The following is a 25,522-nucleotide window of genomic DNA, read 5'->3' as shown; positions in this document are numbered from 1 at the left end:
TGTTTGGGAACTAGAGAGAGGGGTGCACACGGTGAACTCATTTCACGCCACCGACTCGCACACCTTACAATGGTTAGTGTCAAATCATTCAATTCTACCTCAGTTTTTTTAAAAAAGAAAGATTAAACCGCTAAGAATTTTTTTAAAGGGAAATGATTTGAGCCTAAAAATGAAAGGGTCACTTAAGAGCGGCTGGAGAAGGGCAGCGCCAGGTCGCACAGGTCTGCGGGCAGAGCTGGCCGGCACTCGCAGGGCTCCATCTTGGTCAGCTGCGGCCACTTTTGGTCCTTGAGTCAAGGGACAAGCCGCAGACAAGCCGCAGCCTCCTGCCCACCTCGGCCAGCAGGGGCAGGAAGCCTTGACGACAGGTCCCCCAAGATGAGATGGGGACACTGGCTTTTTGTTGCTGCAAGAAGGGGCACAGCAGCTGGCAAGACAAAACTACAGGGCATGGGGGACGTGACTGGGCATGAGAGCCGCGGGTGGAGGTCGCCCCCCGACCCCCCGCCATTCCTGAGCGGGAGGCTCAGCCCCTCCCCCACAGAGAGGTGCCACTGACCCAGGCCCATCCAATCAGAATGCACCCCTGCGGCCAGGACTGGACCCGATGGGCACACGACCCTGAGAAGCTGATCCATCCTTCCAGGAGCTCCCTGAGAAGAGCTTTCCCCTCCCTGGGCCCCACCTACAACCGCAGCTGGGTGGGGCCAGGTCCATCTGCCCTCGGGGGCTGACCATGGAGAAGGAAGGTTCCCCACAGGGATACTGAGATGCTCTTTCCAGCAGAGGCCAGCCGGGCCAGGCTGGTCAGAACCGCAGATGGCCATCCCAGACATTGCTGTCAGGAGGTCCCAGGGCCAGGCTGCCACCTGCGGACATCCGACCCTGGTTTCCTGGGGATCTCAGTGCCCAGACCACACCACGCCTGACTCCCAGCTCCTAGAAGGCAGAGCCGGGGCCTGAGAGTGACTCCAGGGCCCACGGGAAGATGCAGTGTTTGGATTCGCACCCAGATCTGGTGCAGAAGTCGGGAGATTTCACTCACAGCTTCTTGCTGACGCTGTGGTCACTTTGTCAGGATGCTGGCTTCACTGTCCCCTCTGTCAGCTCCCAGGGCTTCTTGTAAACAGAAGGGCGGATGCCGCTGAGCCTGGAGCCCTGGGTGGTGGATGCGCGTGAAGCTCCTCACATCTCCTGGGAAGCGGCTTCTTACTGCCTGGGGTGTCCCAGCTCCTCTCAAGCCAACTCAGCCCCAGGTCCTGGTCCGACATCCTTCCCAGACCCCCCTTCCTGGGCCACTACCCCTGTGCCTCCTGCGGCTGCAGCTATCAATCACTCGTCTCTGAACCTCCACCCTTGACCACCCAGAAGTCACCATCGACACTTCAAGACTCAAGTCTGAGCCTGTTGCCCCGTCCCCTCACCCTAGATACCCTTCCTGCTCCCGACTGCCCTCAGAATAAGACCCCGACTTGTTGGCAAGGTTTAGAGGAAACCACAGGATCTGGCCACTAACTTCACAGCCTTCCTGGTGCCCTCTCACAATGGGCTCCTTTGGGTCCCTCAAGTGCGTCGAGCACTCTTATTCTACAAGAGCGAGCCCTGCCACGGGCAGCTCCCTCTGCCGGGATCACCCTTCCCTGCCTGGCCCCAGGTGGCCTTCGGTTCCCCTCAGAGCCTGCAGATGTTCTGGGTGCCATCTCCCCAGCCACTGAGGCACCTCGCTCTTGGCCAACCAGGTCAACATGATTCTCCATTTTTGTAACCCCCAGGAAGGGACCCTGTCCTATCTTTTCAGTTTCCTTGGCGCAGGGCTTAGCACATAAACATCGGCTGAATACAATTACTTTTCCAAACATTCATCATTTCTAGCTGACACTCTTAAATTTTTATTGAGGCAGACACACGTATAGCAAAGTGTCCCGCTCACTGGATTATCACAAAGAGCACATCTGTGTGAGCCTGACCCAGGAAAAACAAAATATCCTAAAAATCTGCAAGGCCTCCTTCCTCCTCCCCAGACTTAACCACATTACCAACATCCAAGATAGTCATCGTTTTGTCTGCATTAAACTTTATAGCCTTGTATTTATATTGCATCTATCGTTTGGATAAATTAAGTTTATATAATGCAATGAGGACTCCCTCACGTCTGGCTTGTTTCTGAGCCCTGTCGTGTGCTGCGGAAGTTGTAATACGTTCATGGCTATCACCCGGCGCCTCGTTGCAAAAATACGCCAGGACTGTTTCCATCCATTCTGTGCCTGGACATTTGGACAGTTCAAGGGTATCCGCGTCTTTGTGTGCAGAAGGACTTGATTCTGAATTTGTACCAGGAGAGGAAACATTGGGTCAGAAGATGTGTTGATCTTTAGCTGACACTGCCAGACGGTTGTCAAAAGTGGTTGTTTGGATTCATACTCCCAAAGAAGAGGGTCAAAGTCCCCTGGGCTTCACATCCTGACCCTTTGCATTGTTGGTCCCTTTGACTTTAGCCATTCAAAAGGGCAGCATCTCAAGGTACCTTTAATTAGCATTTCCCCAGTGCTCAGTGAAGCCGGGCACCCGAGAGGTGGATATTATCTTTTGTGAACTGTGTTTAGATTCTTGCCATTTACTGTTCAGACCGGGGAAGGGAGCTTTTTCTTATTGATTTGTAGGATTTCTTTTTACATATTCTGAACGTGACCCCTTCCCCAGTAATTCATGTCACAAACACCTCTCCCATTTTATGACTTGTGGCTTCGCTTTTTTCCGGGGCTGGGTTACTGGGGATTGAGCCGGGGTGCTCTACCATGGCCTACATCCCAGTCCTTTCTGTTGTTTATCTTGAGACAGGGTCTCACTACGTTGCCAGCTGGCCTTGAACGTGGGTCCTCCTGCCGCGGCCCCCAGGTTGTTGGGATTGCAGGTGGGGCCACCCTGCCCAGCTCTCTCTTCACTTTCTTAAGTGCCTTTGATAAACAAAAGTTCTTAATTTCAATATCATCCGATTTGTAGGTCTTTCACGTGTGCTCAATGCTGTCGTGTCCTGCTCAAGAAACCCTGCCTTACTCCCAAGTCGTGACGCTCTCCCCGTCGGTTGCCTTCTGGATAGAGGCTTCCTGTTCTTCATCCAGGGCTGATTATTTCCAGGCAGGGGTCAAGCTCCATTACCTCTCCCTGTGGGCATCTGGCTGACCCTGCCACAGCTTTCCCCCTATCACTCAGCAAGGCCACCTTGGTCAGAACTCCTGTCACATCAGATTGTCACGGGTCTGTGTTGGGAACTTTCTCTTCTTTTCATCCGTCTGTTTGTCGTCCCCTGTGCCAACAGCACACTCTTGACTGTGTCACTTGTTGAGAAGTCTCACTGGTGAGCACCACAAGCCCTCCCGCCACGTCTGTCTCTAAGATGGCTTGGTGGCTCCTGGATCTTCCCATTTTCATACAAAGTGAAGATTCAGCTTATTAATTTACACAGAGAGAGAGAGAGAGAAAGCTGAGGGTTGTGTTGTTCCCGCACCAGAGAAACTGGGTGGCACAGCACGGCAGAGCCAGGTGGAGGCTGAGACCCCTGCTGTGGAGTGACAACGGCAGAGTCAGTTGTGACACCAGGGACTGCAGGAAAAGCTGGGGCTGAGGAGGTGAGGAGGCCACAGGGACCTTCCAGTCTGCCCCCGAGACCTGCCTGCTCTGGCCGACGGCAAGGCCAGGAGAAGAGCAGCCTCGTCAGGACGGAGCAGACTGGCGGGCAGGGCCTCCAGGGGCAGCTCGGCAGGGTCCCACCTCGAGTCCTGGGTGTCCCGGGGCCTCCTCCTTGCCAGGCCCTGCCTAGGGAGGCAGGCTGGCCTCACTCCGGCGCTCTGCTGCGCCTGCTCCGCCCTCCCCTCAGCCTCCACTTTCAAAGCAGCAGGTGCTCAAGAAGCATGGCTTGAAACTCGGGCTCAGCTCCAGGGACTTCCTCCTGGGCCTCGGCCTTCAAATCCCGGCTGCCTGAGAGGCTGTGCGAAGCCTCCCGTGGACGGCGGCCTCTTTTTCCTTTGATTTTTTGGTCAAGTTTTCTGATTTCCCTCCGCAGGAAGTCATCTAAAACAAGCTGACACCCCTGGCAGAAGCAGAGCATCTGCACCTGTGAACGTTTCTTGGCCGTAGACACGCACCTCGGGGGTTAAAAACAGCCTCAAGAAACAGAATCACCTGGAAGGTCGAGTCTGAGCCCCTCAAGGATGACCGGCTCTGCGTGGGATTCCCAGGGCTGCGCGGGGTGGCGCTCAGCACGGACGTGGCCCAGAAAGCCAGGAACACAGAGCCCTCTAGTTTCTACACCTAAGCAAGAGGGGACAAGGGTCAGGGAAGAGCAGACAGGCCCCAGCCCGCGGGGCCTCTGCTGCAGATGTGTTCCCTGGGCCAGGGAGAGCCACTGAGCCGCGGTTCTCACTCCAAGCACCCTGCTCCTTTGAGGAGTCGGGCACTGCCCCTCGTATCTCTTGGGACCCACAAGGCAGCAGGGCCGTGGCGGTGGCAGGAAGCCCATGGGCCTGCCCTGCCGTCATTTGCCTGGGATGAGCAACTTTGGTCTCCCCAGGCAGCCACGGCAGGGCACCCACAGTGCCCCTGCCCCTCGTTTGCATTCCCAGGAGGAGCCAAGGGCACTGTGTGCTGGGAGATCTTTTTGTACCTGTGACTGCCAAACCTGTGGGGCACTCTTCTTGCATTTCCTGCAGGAGCAAATAAGAATGAGTTACAGGCGGGAGTGGCTCTGGGGAGGCAGGAAGTGTGCATGTTTCAGAACCAGGACACAGCCCCCAACCCCCCCAGGGACGCACACATCCTCGAACTGCTGCTCCCCTTCCCAGCCTCTGAGGCCCTGGCTTTGACACTCACCTGCTATGTGACTTGAGTGACCTCCTTGCCATCCTATGCCATCCTATGCCTCATCCTATGCATCCTATGCTCCTTGCCATCCTATGCCCCCCTCTTTCAATTAGAGAGAACAATTCCCCTCGTGGGGGTCGTCGTCGTGAGAGTTTGACACAAGGATGCCCGGCGTGTCCTCCAAGTGTCTGGCTTGGTCTATATGGGGCTGAGGACCTAGGCACCAGCATCCCCAAGTTGGGGGGTCAAGTGGGTTTTCCTCCAGTTACCAATAGTAAGTAAATAAATTTGAATTTAAATCTGGATCTGATTCCAAACCCTGTTCTAGAAAACAGAATATCATTTCCAAAGAGGCACTAAAACCGAGAAAAAGCCTGGGATCTTTATTCGCCTTTGGATTTTGTTTGTTTTTTGTTTGGGGGATGGAACCCCGGGCCTTGGGAGCGCTGGGCATGCGCTGTGCCCCTGAGCCACCCCAGGCCTCCTAGTTGGGATTCTAATGATAAAGAAGAGCAAAGAGGTTTCCTGGCTGGTGGCTAAATATGTTTTCTAAGACTTTTGATTAAAGACAATTCCACTTGGTAACAGAGCGGCTGGCCTCTGCATATCAGGAAAAGGACCCTGGGCGGCGAATGGAGCTAAATACGCACTCAGCCCCTGACAGATGGTCTCCGGAGCCACAGACCCAGAGGACTTGATCACAATGACAAACACAGGGTCCCAGGCCCCAGACCGGAGGACGACAAAATCCACTTTGAATTGATTCTCCGGAGACTTCAATTAACTGTGAGCTAAACCAGCCAGTTAGTTGTATAAGCATAGATCTCTTTGTGGTTTAATTAAATTTCTTGTAGTCTAAATGCTGCTCTGAGGTTTCCAGAAGGCAAACACAAAGCCCAGGAAATGCAGCTGGACTCATCTGTGCAAGCCATCCGTCACGAGGGGCAGGTGGCCGTCCTCTACTCCCCGGAGCACGTGAAGGGCCCTTGCTGGGCGGCAATGATTCGTAATTATTGTGAGCAGTGTCCTCATAATACGCTCCTACTTACCTAATTCCCTCCATCCACGAGGGTCGGCAAACTGTAGGCTGTTCTGCACACTTGTGTCCATTGTTGGGACACAGCCATGCTCCCCGGATGGCATCTTGCTGCTTTCATGGTACAGCAGCAGAGCTGCCGTCTTGGGGACTGTGCCTGGCCAGCAAAACCTAAAATGTTTGCTCTGTGGTCCTTTAAGAGAAAGTGTGGGGGCTGGGGCTGGGGCTCCGTGGAAGAGCGCTCACCTAGCAGGTGTGAGGCCCTGGGTTCCATCCTCAGCACCACATAAAAATAAATAAAATAAAGGTACTGTGTCCATCTACAACTAAAAAAATATTTTAAAAAAGAGAGAGAAAGTGTGTTGACCCAACTTGCAGAGACTGTACAGTGAGGAAGGTCTTCCCGAGGAGCTGCAGGCTTGGCTCAGGAGTTTCGACTTTACCCAGAAGGCAATGGGGAGCCGCTGAAACGTTTGAGGCAGGAGTAACGTGGCCCCAGCAGCAGATGTGCCAAGCACTGCCCCATCCCCTGTTCACCCCTGGGGGACGAGGCCAAGTCCTGCAAATACCTGTGAGTGTTTTCAGGCGCCCTGACATGGAGACGGTGCGGGCCAACAGTCAGCTAGACCTGTATCAAGTTCCAGCTCCTCAGATTTTCTGCTGGGTGACCTTAGGCAACTCGCTAAACTTCTCTGTGGTCAGAGAGGTGAGCAGGACCGCTCTTCCAGGTCTCAGGAGCCGTGTGAGGAGAACCAGGTGGCGCACAGGCCAAGTGTCATTTGTCCCTGTTTGGAAGACCAGGAGAAAAACAGAATAGCCGGGTCCCAGCACGGGAGTCTGCTGTCTAATCTTTGCTCTGGGATTTGAATAAATTCAGTTCCACCTGCCTGAGTTACTAGCAAATAGAGGCCATTTTTATTATGTTCTCATTTGAGCAAATAATCAGTTTCTTCAGGAGAGTCCACCCAACGATCAACAGAGGATTACTGAAATCAGGAGAGAGGCCATTTGCTCCCATGACAGCAAACCACATTTGAACTTGGGCAAATTTAATTCTCCGTTCCAGTTCAATATTTCTGGTGAAGATTCTGAAAAACAAAATTAGCTTTTCAATCATGGGGATGTCGCTCAACACACACCAGAGCCGGGCAGGTCCAACTCCTCCATCCAGGGGGCTCCTCCCGGCCACCCGGAGGACTGAAATCCCAAATCACAGCTTAAGTGAGCCCCAAAAGGAAGTAGGCCCTTCTGCCCTCCGCAGGTGGAGAGGGATCTGGCCAGGCCACGGAAGCCCTCAGCTCCCAGGGACTCTCTGCTCTGGGAACAGTGATGACCGGCCCTTGGGAATACAGACTTCTTCTGAGCTGGTGTTGTCTTTGGACATGAGCTAGGGCAGCTAGGGTCCCCTGAAACACAAGCCGAGAGATATTATAAGGGAAGAGCTCAGGAATAAATTACAAAATACCTTTGAATCGACCTGATGCGACAGGTATCAGCTTTGTGATCAATCCTCATGACATCAAAGAAGGTCTCTCTAGTGAGGGTCTCTGCCCCCCACTAGTTCCCTAACACGTCCTTCTGAACCAGCAGGCCTAGGGCTTACATGTCTAAACACGGCTTCTGTTTTCTTGTTGACCAGGAGTCGGCAAACATCCTCTAGAAGGGTCAGGGCATGAGCAGCTATTGAACTTGGGTTTTTTAAATTGTCTTTTTAAAAATTTTATTTATTTTTTTATTTGTTCAGATTAATTATACATGACAGGAGAATGCAGTTTGTGACACTGTACACAGATGGAGCACAACTTTTCATTTCTCTGGTCGTACACGATGTAGAGTCCCACCATATGTGCAGTCAAACAAGTACCTAGGGTAATGATGTCCCTCTCATTCCACCATCTTTCCTGCCCCCATGACCCCTCCCTTCCCCCTCCCTCACACCTACCTTTTAAACACATTAATAAGGGGTATGTGTTGATTAGGATTTATTTTACTACATGTGATATTATTAGTACTAATATTAGTGTCAATATTATTAGACTCCACTATCCCACTCCTTGGTATTTATCCCAAACATCTAAAATCATCTAAATCAGCACACTGTAGTGACACAGCACTCAGTATTTAAAGCAGCACCACTCACAACAGCCAAGTTACGGAACCAGCCCAGATGCCCGTCGATGGGTGAACAGATGAAGAAAGTGTGGTCTATTAACACAGCGGAGCTTTACTCGGCCGTGAAGAAGAATGAAATCGTGGCATTTGCTGGTAAGTGGATGGAAATGGAGGCCACCACGCTACGTGAATTGGGTCAGGCTCAGAAGGTCAAGAGTCAATTTTTCTTTCTCATATACAGAAGCTTGAGCAAAATGGGGGGTGGAGGGGGAAGAGAGGTGGATCCCACCCAAAAGTAGCTCAGGGGAGGAGAGGAAGGGGACGGAGGGGAGGGAAGGGGACAGGGCAAGGGAGGAGCAGGAGCATAGATCAGCAACACTGTGCTGTGTATAGACCAATTCCATCTTTGAGTATATCTATAAAGCAGCAATTAAAAAAAAAGACTAGTAGAGGAAGAGGTGGGGGCAGCAGGAGGTGAGGGACAGTGGAAATACCGGGGACTGGAATGGTGCCACTTAGGTTCATGCACGTAGGATCATGGGGACGTGGGCCCACTGTAGAGATAATACCATGCACTGATAGTACTTGAAAACTGGCATGTATTGACTATCGTTTTTTATCATATACTAGTTACTATTGTCCACATTATATGTAAAACCATAATTATAAAGTAGAATAAAATTTATTTAGTATGATTAATAAAGTACTGATTATGAATCACTTTCTATATACTTCAATGATAACCTATGATGTTAACTTTTCTTATAAGTTGCATGTGGTGCCACTGTGGCATCAGGCTGTGCACGTAATGAAACATGCACAGGCTGTGAACTCAGGGTTCTAGGTGTCCCGGGCCTTGGGGATCCTCTTCCATGCACCTGCTTGGGGGGGGGGGGGCAGCAGGAGACGAGTTCACAGCTGCATGCGGCCAGGACACGGGGTGAGCCCCTCAAGGTGGGACTGTGTTGGCCAGGGAAGGTGGCCGGGCAGTGCGATGTTTGTGACAGGGGACCAACCAGGAGGCAGAGAGCCTGCAACGAGCGGCCCCTCCCAGCAGGGTCCTGGAGGCTCCCACCTGGTCCCTTCCTCCCACCTGGGCACTGCTGGGGAAGAGCATGGAGGAGGGGAGCAGAGGGGTCAGCCAGCAGGGCTTGGTACCCGCTCCCTGGCCCTTTACCCTAGCCTCCATTCTAGGACAGCCAGAGTAATCCCAGCATCTTAAAACCCGCCCGAGAGCTTCTTATTTCCAGCCCATGTCAGAGGGAGCCCGTGCTCACAGGAAAGCTCTGATGTGACTTTCTGATAAGAGCTGGTTCTTGGCTGCAGGGCCCGCTGCCCGTGTGCAGCACCGTGATAAAGCCTCCCAGCAGATTAGGGTTTAGGACACCTGCCGTCTGTGGAGTGAGGGAGACTTCAAGGGCCTGGCGCTTCACAGAAGCTGGACCCACGGGCCCGGAGTCATCTGTGAAATGAGCAAACGGTTGCCCAGGTCCTAGCCCCACTGTCCCCAGAGCAAAACTAACAGGAGCTGGGCATGGTGGTGCTGACGTGTAACCCCAGCCACTCAGGAGGCTGAGGCAAGAGCATCACAAGTTCAAGGCCAGCCTCAGAAACTTAGCAAGACCCTGTCTCAAAATAAAAAATAAAAAAGGCTGGGGGTGTGGCTCAGCGGAAGAGCATTTGCCTAGCATGTGCGAGGCCCTGAGCTCAATCCCCAGCACAGCCAAAAATAATGCCAGGAGTAGGAGCCAGATTTTATTATTGGCAATTCCTTCAAAAACTGCCCAGCAAGGTTAGTCTGCCCACTGAGCACTGAGGCGTAGAGATGGCTCCCCAGGGTGAGGGCCCAGCTGGAAGCAGCCCCGGGTTGCTGGACTTGAGCCATCTTCTCGTCCACCACCTAGTGGCTTCAATCTGAGAACCGGGAGGACTCCAATGGCTAGGTCCACCCAATCATCTGACCCTCGAACCTCGACTCCCAGCCTCTGCCACCTGCTCACCGGAACCCACTGTCATGCTCCAGGATGCCTCTCCCCCTCCCACCCTGGGGGAGCTGGAAAGCTATTTTCTCTTTTGTCCAGCTGGGGCTTGAACCAGGGCCTTGTGCATGCTAGACAAGTGCCTAGGAAGGAACTTAACTGGGAGTTGCCATTGGTCTCCCTGTCGCTTACCTGTGGGCTACACCCTCTGGAGTTTTAGAAAACAGGTGTCCTCTTTTAGACAAGGGTGTGTGTGTGTGTGTGTGTGTGTGTGTGTGTGTGTGTGTGAGAGAGAGAGAGAGAGAGAGAGAGAGAGAGAGAGAGAGAGAATGCTCGCAATCTATAGTGATAGCATATTTATATAGAATCCAATTTCATCGAGGGCTTACGACACCAGCCACCTTACAGACACCCCACTTAATCTCCACAGCCAGTTGTCACTAAGTAGACGCCATCAGATTCCAACGTCATCACATGAAAACAGCAAGAATCCGAAGGGTGGCATCATCTGCCCTTAGCCCCTTAGACAACACCTGCCTGAGCAGGAGTCACCTAGGCCCAAGGTGACCCAGCACCCAGCTCTGGGCCACCATCCAGCCTCCAAGACCCTCCCAGCATGGTCTCTGGATGTGAAGGACATTCTGCTTGAGTTATTCAAGTGACCACTTAGAAAGCCCAGGACTCACCCCTAGTCCCACTGTTGTAGGGACAGACGAGGCAGGGCACCGAAGACAGCAGGAAACAGTTTTATTTGGCTGCAGCCAGGTTCAGAGGGCACAGCCTTTGCTGTAATCAATCAATCCCCCAAACCCCGAGTTCAGGGAGTTTCAGAGTTTTATACCCAGCATGAAAGGGGAGGGGCTCAGAAGCCCACAGTCTGCAGAAGTTCACATAAAAGCAGCTTTTTCTTTCACTGTTCTGGGCAGGTTAACCCTTCAAGGACAACACCTGAGAAGGGGGGAGCCTCTTCTCCCCTTTCTTTCCTCCCCCTGCCCGCTGTTACCATGGAGCCCAGTTGTATTTTTATCTTAAAAATATAGACATCTCTGTGAAGCCCAGCTCAAGGCCAGAGGCCTTGTTTGCACATTTCTACAAACTACTATACTGGATACATGTTTGTGAAAAACTAGTAAGGGGGTGTCCCTTACTGGAGTGCTGGCGTCTTCCCAGCCAGTGGCCAAGTAAACAGGGCGACACAAAAATAGGAAGTTTATCTACATTGGACTCTTTTGCTGACAGTCCTAAAATCAGCAAAAGAGGGCTTTTCTGTGGAGAAAGGGGGTGCCCCTTCACCACAACCAGAGAGCTGTTTTCAATATCTCCATGTATTTTTCATACGGAGATGTAGACGATCCTTTTTTTTTTTTTTTAACAAAATGAGCTCATACTATGCCTGTTATTTTATAACATATGTCCTGCCCAGTGATATATCTGGAGCATCTTTCCATAGCAACACATAAAAGCTGTGCGTCCTCATTTCACGACTTCCTGAAATTTTATCCTGTGGATCAACCTAAAATGTATTTAACTCGTCACGGCTCACTGGACGGTTAACCTTTTCCAAACACAAGCCCCGCGACACCCCCTGCACGTGCGCCCTTACACACAGGGCTCACTGGTGCTTAGGTGCTGCCCTCAAGGAAAGGCGGGGGTCCAAGGTTTGTGTCCTTTAAGCCATCTCTGCTGCACTTGCCGACGCTCCCCTACGGACAGACTGTCTCCCCTGCCCCCCAAGTCCCCCGGGGTGCTGTCTTGGCCAATCTTGCAGACCAGGGGGTGGGAGGAAAAACAAAATGGCACCTTGCTTTGAAGTTCTGAACCTTCATTACCAATGAGGTTGAGCTTCTCCTGCTACTGGACAACGCCCGTCTGTGTTGGCATCCTTGCTGAACACCCCAGGCGGTGTTGCTGAACCAGCCTCAGTCTCAGAGGCACCTACCCAGCGGTAGGTATCTGCCCAGGGTCACCGGTCCCTCCAGATGCCACCCAGCAACCAGGACCTCCAGGTGGAGCTGGACCCCCTAGTTAAAAGCTAGTGTGGCTGCCCGAGGGCCGCGTCCTGTGGTCTCTGGTTTCTGCCACCTCTGCCTTGCTCCACCATGAGGTGGTCAAGTCTGATCTGAGCGTGAAGCCGGCCCCTGTGCCAGACGCCTCAGCTCCTGCCACCTCTGGCCCCGAACAGCCGAGATGCTGGCTGTGCCCCCCGGGGAAGGCGGGCTTGGTTCTGGCCTCTCCGGGGCCTGCGGGAGGCTGCGTGTCAACACAGTGTGACTTTTGTCCCCTCGTGCTGACTGTTTCAAAGCCCAGCTGGGACTTTCCAGCTGGCTATGAATTCCCTCTCGGCTGCTTTCCCTGTGGCCCCTCCACAGACTCCTCTCCCTTCCAAGTCTGAGCGTGAGGTGGGACAGACCAACCCCCTCCCGTGGCTCTGTGTCCCCCGGCCAGCAGCCCACCCCATGCTCCTGGAAATGGCACCTGTTTTCCTCACCCACATCCTTCCAAGCCCCACCCCCCACACCCACCCGAGCCCTGCGCCTGGATTCACGTCCCGTTCTGCCAGGTCCGGGTCACTCAGCCTCTCAGACCCAAACTCCTGCTACTGCCACCACATAGATGAGCAAGGGGGTCAGACCGTACATGATGATATGTGGCCCTTGGCCCTGCAGCAACCAGCTCAAATGGTCAGGACCTGGAGGATGGCCGCCGGCTCCCTGGGCCAACACTGGGGGTCCCTCTCACTTTCTATGTGGCACAGGCTTCGGTAGAGGGGTCTCCCAGCTGGTCAACGGTGGGGCTGGGAGGCAAACCCAGAGGGGGTCTCTGATCACCGCCAGGCCTGAGAAAGAGAAGGAAACTGAGAGGAGGGGGAAATCAAAGCCTGGGCCATGACCCACTCCCTCCCACAGCCTGACGAGCAAGCCCATCCTCCTTAGAGGGACGTGAGCCCTTCCAGCCCTTCAGACTGGCACGTGCCAATCCCCTGGAGTCTGAGCTCCACCCTAGAGATTCTGGAACTATGGCTGGACCTGGCTTGGACCTGGGAATCTGCAATTTTAATCTAACACTCAATGTCCTCAAATCTCCCAGTGTGGTCCCCCAACAGCAGCCAGGGAATCACCTGGTAGCCCATTGCTCCCTAAGAGGACAGACGCAGGCCCGTCCCTCAACCCATCAAATCAAAATCTATATTTAGGCAAGATGTCCACATTAAAGATGGGGAAGCACTGCTCCTAGCGACTCTCGTTTGAAGAGTACAAACACCACTCGGCTCGTAACAAATAATAACTAAGGGCGGTAGAGGCCGTGCTTCAAGTGATTAATGCATAGCTGTTCATCTACAGCCAAAATCATTCTGCGGGATAGGAACTATTACTCTCCCCATTTTGCAGATGAGAAAGGTGAAAAAACTTGCCAAAGTCTCAAAGCTGGCACGTGGCAAAGCTGTGGTTCAAACCCAAGTCACCGGCACCGCTGCCCCCCCTTGGCTGCTGTAGTCACCTGGGAATAACAAGCCCCGCCTCATCCTGGCTGCCCCTGTCCCTCAGGCCCCTCCAACAAGCCGTTCAGTAGCTCTGCAAAACCAGCAAGAGCTGCACTTGACCCCGTATGTCCCGGGGCCAAATAATACCTGCAAATTACATCAATTATCCAAGAACAATGGCTGGGTGGATGGAGGCTTAATATTACATTTTTTAAAACTGAATCAATTTAGAGAAAAAAAAATCAGTGCATACAAGAAGACATGCTGTGGGCTCACGTGAGTCCCCCAATTAAATCAATTTGCCATCTCAAATCTGTTCTGAGAATCACATTCCAGAAGGTTCTGAGACAAGAATAAGAGCAGGTAAAGCGCTCTGCCTCCTGGCTGCCGTCCACAGGAGTGGTTTGGACACTGGTGTGGGGTCTGCCCCTTGGAGTGAAACCAAAATCAAGCTATGTTCTGTGAACTTAAAAATAGCAAAACATAACGAGGCACAGGAAGGGGGCTGCGGGGCTGGGCTGGGTGTCCCCGCCCACCGTGCTTGACTGGGGAGACTCGTTCCCAGTGAGACCAGCCTTGGGGATCTTTCCACTCCCCCAAGGACAAAGAGCCACAGGTCATCCAACGTTAGGAACACCCCTGACCAGAGAAGCAAGAGGCCCCTCGCCCAGGCTCCCGGGCACCTCTGAAAACATGCAGAGCTGTGGGTGGCTGCTCAGAGGCAGAGGCTTCATCCTCGCAGATTGTGAGGCACAGAGGCCGGGGAGGGTGGGGCAGCTTAGTGTGGACACTTGAGGTTTTCTGGTGGATTTTTAAGGGTGGGAAAACTTTAAGACCTTGGAAACTTTCTTTCCCCGCCTAATTCCGTGAATTGGCGAGCTAAGGGCAATAAACAGAGATGCCACACCTGCAGCAAGGGACATAAAGAAGTCCAGAAACAGGGTTCCCCTTGATCAAAAGGACAGAAGGGACCAGGTGTTGGCACCTGTCAGCAGAGAGCAGGCTCCACCTCCAAGGCCAGGGCGAGGAAGTGGGCCCTGAGCAGCCCTGGGCCACCTGCCCAGGTGGAAACCTGTTCACCTTGGCTTTGCAAAGCCCCTGTGGTGGTAGCAGTGGCCAGCCGACTGGGGACAGTGCCGGGGGAGGCCCTGTAGGACAGGCCACAGTCTCCCCAGCACTAGCACGAAAGATAAAGAGCTCCTTTCACCACTGTTTGTAATAGAGGTAAAGACCTAGGTGCCAACAGGAGACTGGCCACACACGTTATCTACATCCATACGGTGACGCTGAGGCTTTCAAAGAAGACGGAACAGGCCAGGGAAATACTGACAATATAACATCAGGTGGAAAGAAAAGGCAGACCCTCAGCATGGAACTGGCTTTTTCTGTGCACATATTAACATAGGTATATTTTTAAGGGAAAAAAAAAAGGGAGAATAATCACCAAATGGTAAAAAACAAATATAACACCCTCAAAATGTTAAAAGCACTTACCTTTGAATGGTGGAAATAAAGGTCATTTTTGTTTCCTTCCTCACATCTGTCTGCATTTTTCTAAAACGTACATAAATTCTAGTAATTATAAAAAAGGAATCATGAGTCTTACAGTTATAAATAGCGTGTTACCGAGGTTGTTTCTTATACAGAGGCCATTTACTGAGCACTTAGTGTGTGCTTTATAGCTACAACAGCCACAGAAACTGGTGCTATTATCTTCTGCTTTTGCTAATGAGAAAACAGAAGCTTCTAGAAGTTAAACGTCTAGCTTGTGGCTGGGTTAGCACTAAGGGACAGAGCTGGCCTCTGAAGAGGTTATCTCTAGTACCCATGTCCATGCCACTGACCCTCAAGTAGGCTCAGAGGGTAAGACCCCCAGTAGGGTTTCTGGATAAACCATAGGAAGCCAGCTTAATCTGGATTCAGATACACCTCAGATGAATTTGCTTAGAATGAGTGTGACCCACAACGTCAGTCACTGTGTCTCTGGATTTCTAATCTGAGGGGGCACCCTGTTTTGCTTAAAGAAATGACTTCCCTTTGCAAATTGCTATGGGAGAGGCTTGAAGCAGTGCAGGAGTCTGGGAGTTCCAGGGAAGCTCCCCAGGTTTGGGCCCCACAGCTTTCCAACAAGATCCAGGACTGTCACCCCAGACGCGCCCAGATAAAACCCCTCTGTTTGGGGTCCCTTTTGTTACACCTGCTGTGAATGAAAACAAGGCTTCGCTGACTGATACAGGTGGCTGCTGGGAGCAGACAGACTCATAAACACGAAAGCTGCCCGCGTTTCATGGACTGTGCCAAGCTCAGCACCTGGAAGCCACACTTGGGGCAAGGTCATGCTGGGGGCTAAAGAAGCCCCCCAAATGGAGTCATTTGTCTGTGCTGTCAGTGGCTGGGTAAGAAGGGGCTCTCCGTCCCTACTCTGCCCATCCTCATTCCCTTAGCACGGGTCCTGGGGCTCCTGTGACACCTGGGTCTCATCCGGGGTCACCTGAGGAGTTTAAGACACACCGACACCTGGCCCACCCCTACAAACTCACTTAGCCAGTGCAGGCCCAGGTGCGGGGACGTCCCAGCAGCTCCCGGTGCCCCGGAGAGGGCTACACATCACTGCGCTAGGCTGACCACGATCAACAAAGCCCTGGGACACCCATGACGGGGGAGGATGTCAAATTCACCTGTCAGACGGGACCGCCAAGGCAGCTGGAGGGATTTATGTGAGGATAAAGGCCGTGGGGGGCGCTGCTCAGAGACCACTGCAAGGGGCACTTCCTCTCCTACCCCAGAACACGCCAGCCTTGCCCCTTTCACAGACCTGCTTACCTCCCTTGGTCCTCAACACACAGAGGCATCACCATCGTGCCCACTGGAAAGAGGGGAGAACCAAGGCACAGAATGGCCGCAGCCAGGTCGCCCGGGAGGATGGACGGAGCCAGGACCCCACCAGGCGGCCCAGAGCGCCAGCCTCGGGCCCTCCCTTGAGATGCCCTCTGGGTGAAAGAGCCCTCCAGTCCCAGGAGACCGCCCACCTGCCTGGCAGCCTCGGGTCTGGCTGTCCCCTTACCGTGAAAGTGGCCCCAGTTCTGCAAATCTCAACTCACCCGGGGAACAGCAGGCCACTCGGGCTTTTAGAAAAGTAATCAGGGTGCCAGTCACCCACGTGCTTGTTCTTTCACTTACTGAGCAGACACTTACTGAGCACCTACTGTATGCACACACTGAGCTAGACCTGGGTGTGAACACTGGGGATCTTGGTGGAGCCTGCCATTCCCGGGGGCAGGCGGGGTTGGAAATAAACAAGGAAACGCGCACCTGCAAATTGCAGCCACGGCTCCGAAGAGAGCACAGAGATTCTGTGCTCGACGATGGTTTAAGCAGAGGCCAGGTTTTCTTCTTCTGGCTGCCGAGCAGAGGGCAGGTGGGCTGGTGGGAGAGGGTGGGCGGACAGGAGGCCGAGGGAGGGCTCGGCGAGGTCGGGAGGGGCCCGGTGGAGGTGGCCTGAGGGTGCAGATGGACAACTTCCAGAGCAGGGGTGTGTGCCACAGGTGGGGGTCACTGTCACGTGCTCCGGCCCTGGTGACATGCTGCAGTGTTTTATCCTGGGGTGGGTTTCCCTCCAGAGCAACTGAAAGTACTGAACAAGCAGCCGCGTGGGCACGCGCTCCTATAACCTCAGCTACTCAGCAGGTGGAGGGAGGAAAATGCCAAGTTCAAGGCCAGTCTGGGCAGCCTAATGAGACCCCGTCTCAAAAACTAAACAGTGGGCTCAGTGGTGGAGCGCTCGCCTCACACGTGTGAGGCACTGGGTTCGATCCTCAGCACCACATAAAGATAAATGAATATAATAAAGGTATTGTCCATCTACAACTAAAAAAATATTTTTAAAAAAAGAACACAAACTAAAACTAGAAAGGGCTGGGACGTAGCTCACTGGTAGAACTCCCTGGGTTCAATCCCCAGCACCAAACAAGAACAAAAGCAATCAGTGTTCCCAGAGACATCAGAACACACGGTGCCTCCAGCCTGGGGCACTGACGCCCACCAGGCTGAGGGCCCAGGGGTCTGAGGAAGCTTTGCTGATAACCCTTTAATAGCCAGCATCAAATCCCAACGGTGCAGACCAGCTGCGCGGCCTCCACTGGATTTTAAGCTTGTGAAAAGCAGGACGACACTTATCCAAGGTCGAGTTGCCAGGAAAGAGTCAGGCCTCCTGTCCCAGGTGAGACTCTCCCTGCGAAGGCCTCGGCCCCCAAGGGCAATGTCCAGGTTGACCTTCCAACCAGAGTTCCTGAGACACAATGAAGAGTCCCCCAAAATTTGCTCCAGGCTGGGAGTCAGGGGCTCCGGAAGAGGACTTGGATTTTCAGGGAGGCTGCCAGCCTCTGTCCCCTCCTGCAGTCCCTCCCTTCCTTCCAGAGGGGTTCAGCAAGCCCTGGCTGATGCAGACCGGGGAGCACAAACCCAAGCCCCGCCCCTGGAGCCCCTGCTCTCGAGGTTACCCGGTAACTACCTCAGTCTTCCTGACAGCCAGCCTGCGGGGGGCGGGGGGTCTCTCTGTCACCCCAGGGGCTCAGGGAGGGATTGACCAGCTGTGGTCACCGGCTGGTGAGAGGCAGATCTGGAATGGAGACTGTGCCTCTGTGACCCCCCTGTGCAAGCTCTCGGTTTGGCTGCAGACTCGCCACTTTACAAAGGAAGATTCTCGTCATTTTAAAGGACGGTCTGCGGTGCTTGGAAGTGAAGTGCAGATGGCGAAGGAGCCCGAGCACTGGGCTTGGACCAACCTGACTCTGAATCCGCTTTGCGCTCACCAGCTGGGGGCCCTCAGGCAGAGAGTTCACCTGTCGGCTTCTCAATGGCTATTGAAAGAATAAGGATGGTTTTGAGGGACATAGAAATAAAGGCCCAAGGCGTGGAGGTTTCGGAAAAGGCTTAGTGGCAGCCGGAGAGGACCGGCAGCGCTCTGGACAAAGGGCCTTGGCCTTCAGCCTGGTTTGGTAGCCTCGCAGCTGCGGGCTCTGCTTGCTCGTCTGTAAAATAGGGCCCCACAGCCCTCACTGCAAAGGGAGGGCATGAGAGTCACATGTGGTCACGCCCATCAAATCCTGCCCCCAGGCTGGTTCCTGTCTTGGACAGTCCTAGGTGACAGGGCGGGATCTCTTCAAAGGCCTCCGAGACCTTGACCAGCAGAGCAAGTCGAGTTGCTATGGCGGTCAGAACCCCAGACGGTGGCTGGTGGCTCAGCCCTGACCTTGCATAGTGATTAAGGGCACAGGCCTGGAGCCAACGTTCAGGTTCAAGCCTGGCTGTCACCTTCTGGCCCGTGACCTTGAACCCAACAATAATCTGTCTGAGTCTCCCCTTCATAAAATGGAGGTGGTGTCAGTCCCTGCTGAAGGGCTTATCATCAGAATCAAGCTGGTGATCGGACAGAATGTCCCGGGACCGGGCCTGCGTGTGGAAAGGGACCTGCAGGTACCTCCCAGGTCATGGCTGCTTTCTCCCCATAAGGAACAGCTCTGCGGCCGCCCCGCTCACCCAACATGTCCCTGCCTCCCTGGGGCCAGCTGGGCCCCAACGGCCCTTCCCTCTCACATCTCGGTGCCGCCGTGGACTTAGCGGTTATTCTACTCCAACTCGGGGGCTCCTGGGGGACACCTCCCTCCAGTTGGAGCCCCGAGCTGCCCGTCCCTGGCTGTAAGAGGTGTCCTCCAGAGCCGACCTCCTGGGCAAGTCACGCCCCTCTTTGAGCTTTAATTCCCCTCTGTGGACAGGGCCACCTGGCCTTCCCGAGTCCTGTCCCCGCTGGCCTGTGGAGTCACTGCTCCTTTTAGGAAGCTGTGCCTCCTGAGCCTGTCTGTCCCCCACCCCAGAGCTCTGGTGGCCTCCATCCTCCTTGTGTTAGTCAGCTGTCCAACCGTGACAACGTGATCACGATGGTCAACTCAGAAGGAGGAAAGGTCTTGACTCGTGGTTCCGAGGTCCACGGTTGGTTGACCTGTGGCTTTGGGCCCTGTGGTGGGGCAGCTCAGGGTGACCGGGAGCACATGGAGGAGCAAAGACACTCATCTCCGTTGTGTCTGCACCCACCAGAGAGGGAGACCGGACATGCCCCCCGCCACCACCCCGACTTCAGCATGTCCCAGCTGCCGCCCTCAGGCCACTCACATCCAAATCAGAACCACCTGGTTGTCTGTTGGAAACGCAGTTCCTGGGCCTCCCCGACCGACGCTGGCCAAACCAGAATGCCCAGGAGAAGAGCCGCGGAGCCGGCCGCCAGGCCCCGCAGGGAACAGCGTCAGCACCACATCTGGCCCGTGACAGGCCTCAGAGACAGGCCCAGGAAATCGCGTGGGAGGACCTGGGGGTCAGCGGCCAGCGGCACCTTTGAATCTGCTCCTAAATGTCTACGAGCCAAAATGGTCACAGAGGTCCAGCACACTGGACCCAGTTTTCAGGCTCAACTCAAAATGGGGTAAGTTTCGTCCCCCTCTGGGTGTTCTTAATGGTCAGAACCTGTTCAGTGTCCTCAACCTCCATGACAGGCTGCCTGGTGTCCCCCAAAAGACAAGTCCCTGTGTCGGTCCCTGGGACCTGTGAGTTTTACTGTGGATGCCAAAGGTTGGGGATTTGAGGGGGAGCACATCCTGGGTTATCTGCGGGTGTCTGAGGTCTGATGACGAGGGTCCTCACCAGAGGAAGGTGCAGTCAAGTCAGGCCGTGGCCACCAAAGCCGGGAGACGCAAAGACTGGCTTCTGCCTTGGAGCCTCCAGAGAGAGCCGGCCCTGCAGACACCTCCGTTTCAGACTCTGGCCTCCAGGGCTGTGACAGAATCAATTTCTGCTGTTTGAAGCCACCCTGTTTCTGGTAATTTGTTAGAGTGGCCACAGAAAATTAGCCCAACCATGAAAAGCACTCCAAGAAAGTTAAGTAATTAAATTTGCCCCACCACAGGGCCTTTGCACAAGCTGGCCCTTCTGCTGAAGCACCAGCTCACGGCATTCCAGCTCCTTCTCTCATTTCCTCTTCCTGTTCAAATGTCACCTTCTCGCAGACGCTTTCCCTGTGTCCCCCGAGGCAGGAGCTGCCAGCTGCTCTCTGGCCCCCCAGTCTGTTGTAGTGTTCCTTTTGCATTTCCCGTGATATAAAACCACCCGTTTGCCGAAAACAGTGACAAACGTAAGTTAGGGGACAGCCTGCAGCAAGACCCTGTCTCAAAAGGGAGGAGGTTGCCGGGGATGTGGCTCAGGAGCAGAGCGCTCGCCCAGCATGAGCAAGGGCCTGGGTTCAATCTCCAGTACAAAAATCAATCAACCAATCATGCCCTGCTCATCAGTTGGCTTGCTGTCTCCACACGACACGGAACCTGGCTGGTCTTGGTCACTGTGCTCTGCTGTATCCCAGGCCAGGTACTGAGTGGGGCCAAGTAAACATGTCGCGCAAAAGGAATCGCTGTTATTCTGTAAAAAAACACACAGAATGTAAACTCTCTATGAGAACGTTAATACTTCAAAGACTTCTTCAGCAACAGGGGGCTGTGTCCTCCTCCCACGAACACTTAGAGCACTTCTGCCATAGGTTCCCCTAGATGTTCCCAGTGGAGGGCTTGACCTCTGCCCCCAGTCTTCTAGTCATGGCTGTGTGGCCTTGGGCTCATCACCTCCCTCTCTGAGCCTCAGTGGCCTCATTAGTTAAGTGAGGGCTTTAATTGAATAGTAGCACCAGGTCCAATTTGGAGCAGTCTCCACCTGCCCAACCTGGTGCCAAACACTGCACCTGCATGTTTCCAGGGCCTTATGCTTTGAGGTAGGAACTGTCATTGATCCCATTATACAGAAGAGGAGACCGAGGCCCGACAAAGTCTCATCGCTTGCCCCAGGTTGCATAGTGCGTGAGGTGGAGCCCAGACTCGGAGCAGCTTCATGCCAGGGCCTGCAGATCTGAACAGCTGGCAGAGAGTGACTTACACTGCTCACAAATGTGTGTGCACAGTTGCACGCTTGCTAGTCTTTAATCGGCATAGATGCTGGATGGGGAAGTTGTTTTCTGCCTGCACTTGCTCTTTAAAATGCGTAGCAAAGCCCAGCCCGCTGCCAGCTGTACACCTCAGTCAAAGGAGACGGTGCAGACACACAGGAGAAGGCTCTGGTGTGTTGCCCTGACGCCTGTCCCCGGCAGCTGCTTCTCCCTCCACAGCAGGGAGGCCCGAGACCCCCTGGGGGAGGGATGTAGAGTGTCCCTGAATTATTTACCAGGAGAGGCCCTGGGCCGCCAGCTTCCTCCGAGTTGCTCAGCACCGTCCCTACAGTTCGGTACGTGTGACACCAAGACACCGTGTCGCAGGAACTCTGCTAAAAGTGACCCCATACTAGGAGGGCTGCACACACCCCCTCCTATGGCATCGGCTACACTGTCCATCCCAGTTGGGCACAGCACCTGGTGTTTGTTAGGGGCCCAGAGGACAGAATTGAGCCCTTGATCCCACGGGGGACTGGAAGGATGGACGACGGATTCCCCCTGGGGGGACAGGCAGAGCGGCTCGTGTGGCGCGGCCTCGGCATCTGCACACTGAGCTCCTGCTGGACACCTCGTGTGGCCCTCCCTCCACAAAGTCCTCCCTCCTGCCCTCCCAGGAAAGCCGCAGACCTGGCAGACGGAACACCGGCAAACCAGGCTCACCCGAGCTTGGCCCCTGAACCCGGCGACCTCTGCCCTCTCCTGCGTGTTGGGCTCCACTTGTGCATAATGGACCCCTGAGGCTTCTTCGCAGCGCTGTGGCGGAGAGAGGCTCGCGGGAGCCCCTGGCACCCACCATCCGTTGACGCCTGACCCAGCAGGTTTGGGGACACACGACATGAGCCACGCAAAAAAAAGGTGCTGGGCATCTGCTTGGGGAAAAGAGAGGAGCACGTGGTGAGTGGACCCCGGAGAAGAGCGATGCTGGGGAACTTCCCGCGGCCGTCCTGTGGCAGGGGCTGAGCCCCCCGCCGTCCTGGGCTCTCTGCAAGGCGGATGCACTTAAGGGACCTTCGTTGAGCACCTACTATGCACCAGCCGCCGTTCAAAGCTGTGGGACTAGAGCCATAAAGAAACGCCAGGCCCAAAGCCCTGAGCCTCCAGGGGGAAGGAGACAGGGCTGTCGCCGCGGGGCTCAGCAGGGAGACAGGAGCAGATCACAGGAAGAAGGCGCTGTCAGAGGGCTGGGCCAGGCAGACAGCCGGGGCCGGGGGTGGGTCCCACGGGGAGCGCCATCACAGAGGCACTTGGAAGCTGAAGTTCTCGGCTATGAAACCGTCACCTGCTCTAAACAGAGGGGCCCAGGGCGGGGGCTGGGCTTCGGCCGATGACCCGATTCCCAATCAGGGAATGAAAGGCAGGTTCCACTCTGGGTCCTTTGGCCGCCTCAGCACATGGAGCCCTGTCAACTTGAGGAGGTGATAAAAGTTTTAATTAAACATCTGCTGGGCCACAAAAGGCAGCCATCATGAAAAAGTGATCCGTGTCATTTCCTCCTGGAAGACGAACGGGAGGAAGGAGCCGGATGAAAGGCAGGCGGAGCCTTGGCCGGGCGGGGAGGTTCCCGGGAATCAGCAGCACCTTCTCTTCCCCATCTCGTCAGTGTCCCCCTGAAGATGTTCTTTTCTCGGGAGTGGCCTGTGAAAAGACCATGGAGGTAGCCCCTGAACAGGATTCAGGCAAATCCGAGCCCTTCTGGCCATCCCAAGGGGGAGGGCCGAAATGCGCTTGGGTGCCAGGGTCCTCCCCGGGGCTCATGGACTGGAAATGACGGGACACGACTCCGACTGTCCATCTTCAGGCATGGATGGATCCAGGTGCTGTGAGATTCTCGGAATTGGTCTCTGGCCATCTCTGTCCTCCGGCTGCCTCGGCCTTGGCTTCATCCCTGGAGGACACCCCCTGTCCTGGCAAATGGCCAGCCCAGTCCCAGGTGTGCATCCCACCAGCGGGCAGCCACAGCAAGCCTCAAGATGGGCTCTGGTCGGCCTGAGAGGTCACGGGCCACTCCTTCAGCCTGTCTCCTGGCCAAGGAGAAGAGCAGGTCACACGTCCCCTCGTCCCCTCCTGGCACTTAGGCCTGGAGCCAGCTAAGAACGGAGATGAGCGTGTCCTCAAAGCAAAGCGAAGCTTCTGCGAGCAAAACAAAGGGGAGGGGGGGCAGAACCCCCGTCCAGCTCCTGAGAGGTCAAGGACAGACTGACGGGGCAAGCCTGGGGTCCCAGGAAGGAGGGGCTCTCGGTACGGGGCGGGGTCTGGGGCTGGGCCCCCACCTTAGTCAGGAGACCCTGACCAGGTGTGCACACCCTGTGGAGGAGCAGTCCCCACGGTAAAGCCCACCAGCGCATCTCCTGCCCCTCCTTAGCTGCTGGACAGGACAGTCCCAGGCTCCAGGTGACCAGAGGGACCTGGCCCCTGGTGGGAGGAACCAGCAGGCTTAGCGGCTTCCCTTGGCCAAGGCAAGTCCAGCCCAGAGGAGGCCACCACTGAGGAAGCCACTCTCAGGAGGGACCGATGTGTGAGCACATGTGACACCTGGGTACAACAGTGAGTGAGCTGAGCACGGAATCCAGGCAGGATCAGGGACAACAGCTAGACCCACCTGGACCTGGGGGGAGCCACGCAGAGCTTCTTATGACCGTGGTGTCCTCTCTGGACAGCAGCCCCTGGAACAGCCGTCCCCTGCTCCCTTAACAGAGGAGGAAACCGAAGCTCAAAGTCACCATCACTCACGCAAAGCCACCCGACCGTCAGGGACAGAGCTGGGGTCTGAGCCCAGGCCTCCAGGACCACAGGGTGTGCTGCTTCACTTCAGTGTGTCCCTGGGTCAGCGCTCCACACACGTCCCTGATGAGGCACAGCCCACCCAGGTCACGGAGGAACCAAGGACCCGTCCACTGTCTAGAAGTGGCCGCTGCAGAGCTGGGCACCCGGGCAGGCCCTACTGCACCTGTTTCGAGCTGCCGCCTGAGGCGAGTCACGGAAGCCTGTCCCCTACCTGGGGAATAATGACACCCCGGCCACCTGCAGGACTCCCCGTGATAATGCGCACGGACGTGTTTGCAAACTGTAAAGTGCGCACAGATGCAAACAGTCACAGCATCCCGCGAGGAGGCCCGGAACCGACCAATACTTTGGAGGGAGGGGACGGTGTGTGTTGGTGCTACGGCAGCTTCTCCGAGGGAACAATGCCATCTGCCTGCAAATATTGGGATGTGGGGAGGAAAGGACCATCTTTATCCAATTAACTTCCTCTAACGATGTGCTGAAGTACAATTAACTCTCCAGCTCCTCCGCAAGACTCTCTTAATTAGGGATTAAAAATAGGCGCTGCTTCTCCAGGCCTGGCTACTAGGCGCCGAGAGCCTCCCGATCCTAATATGCGGACACGCTGGCATTAAAAGTCTCAAGATTCTGGGGAAGGACCTCCCTGGGTTTGGGGGAGATACCTGTGGCTCCTCCCGCTGTTCTAGAACCCCTGGGCGGAGTCTGGGGAGGGAAATGGCAGCGGGGTAGGCCCCTCCACGGCTTCCTCTGGGCTCTGGGCGGGTCGGCTGGGAGCCTTCCCTCCCTTTCTGAAAGGACCACATCCAGGGCTGCTCCAGTCCCAGGCCTGCAGCCTGGCCCTTCCTCCCCAGACCCCGGCTCCCCTGGAGTCCCTCCTGGCCCTGCTGGCAGCCAGCACCGGAGACCCTTCTGCAGGGGGCCGTCTATGTGTAGCCGCCCCCAGGCACTACCCCAGTCAGGGAGCTCTCCACTGCCAACTGAGTCCTGGGCACTGGGCTAAAGCCCCCACAGCTGAGCACCACCGACCCAGGGCAAGAAGGTGAAAGCACTAGAAAGTTCTGCTCAGAGGGGGCAATACCCACTGAAGGCCCCTCCCTCCCAAGGAACTTATCCAGCAGTCCAAGACCCAGCCAGCCCCGTGTGGACAGACAGACGGATCCTCAAAGGTGCCGGGCGCAGTGGTGCACGCCTGTAATCCCAGCAGCTCAGGAGGCTGAGGCAGGAGGATCACAAGTTCCAAGCCAGCCTCAGCA

This window comes from Marmota marmota, unplaced genomic scaffold, assembly GCF_001458135.2.
Source record: "Marmota marmota marmota unplaced genomic scaffold, marMar, whole genome shotgun sequence".
NCBI lineage: Eukaryota > Metazoa > Chordata > Mammalia > Rodentia > Sciuridae > Marmota > Marmota marmota.
The sequence above is the reverse complement of the archived record's forward strand: the minus strand, read 5'-3'. Positions refer to the sequence as shown.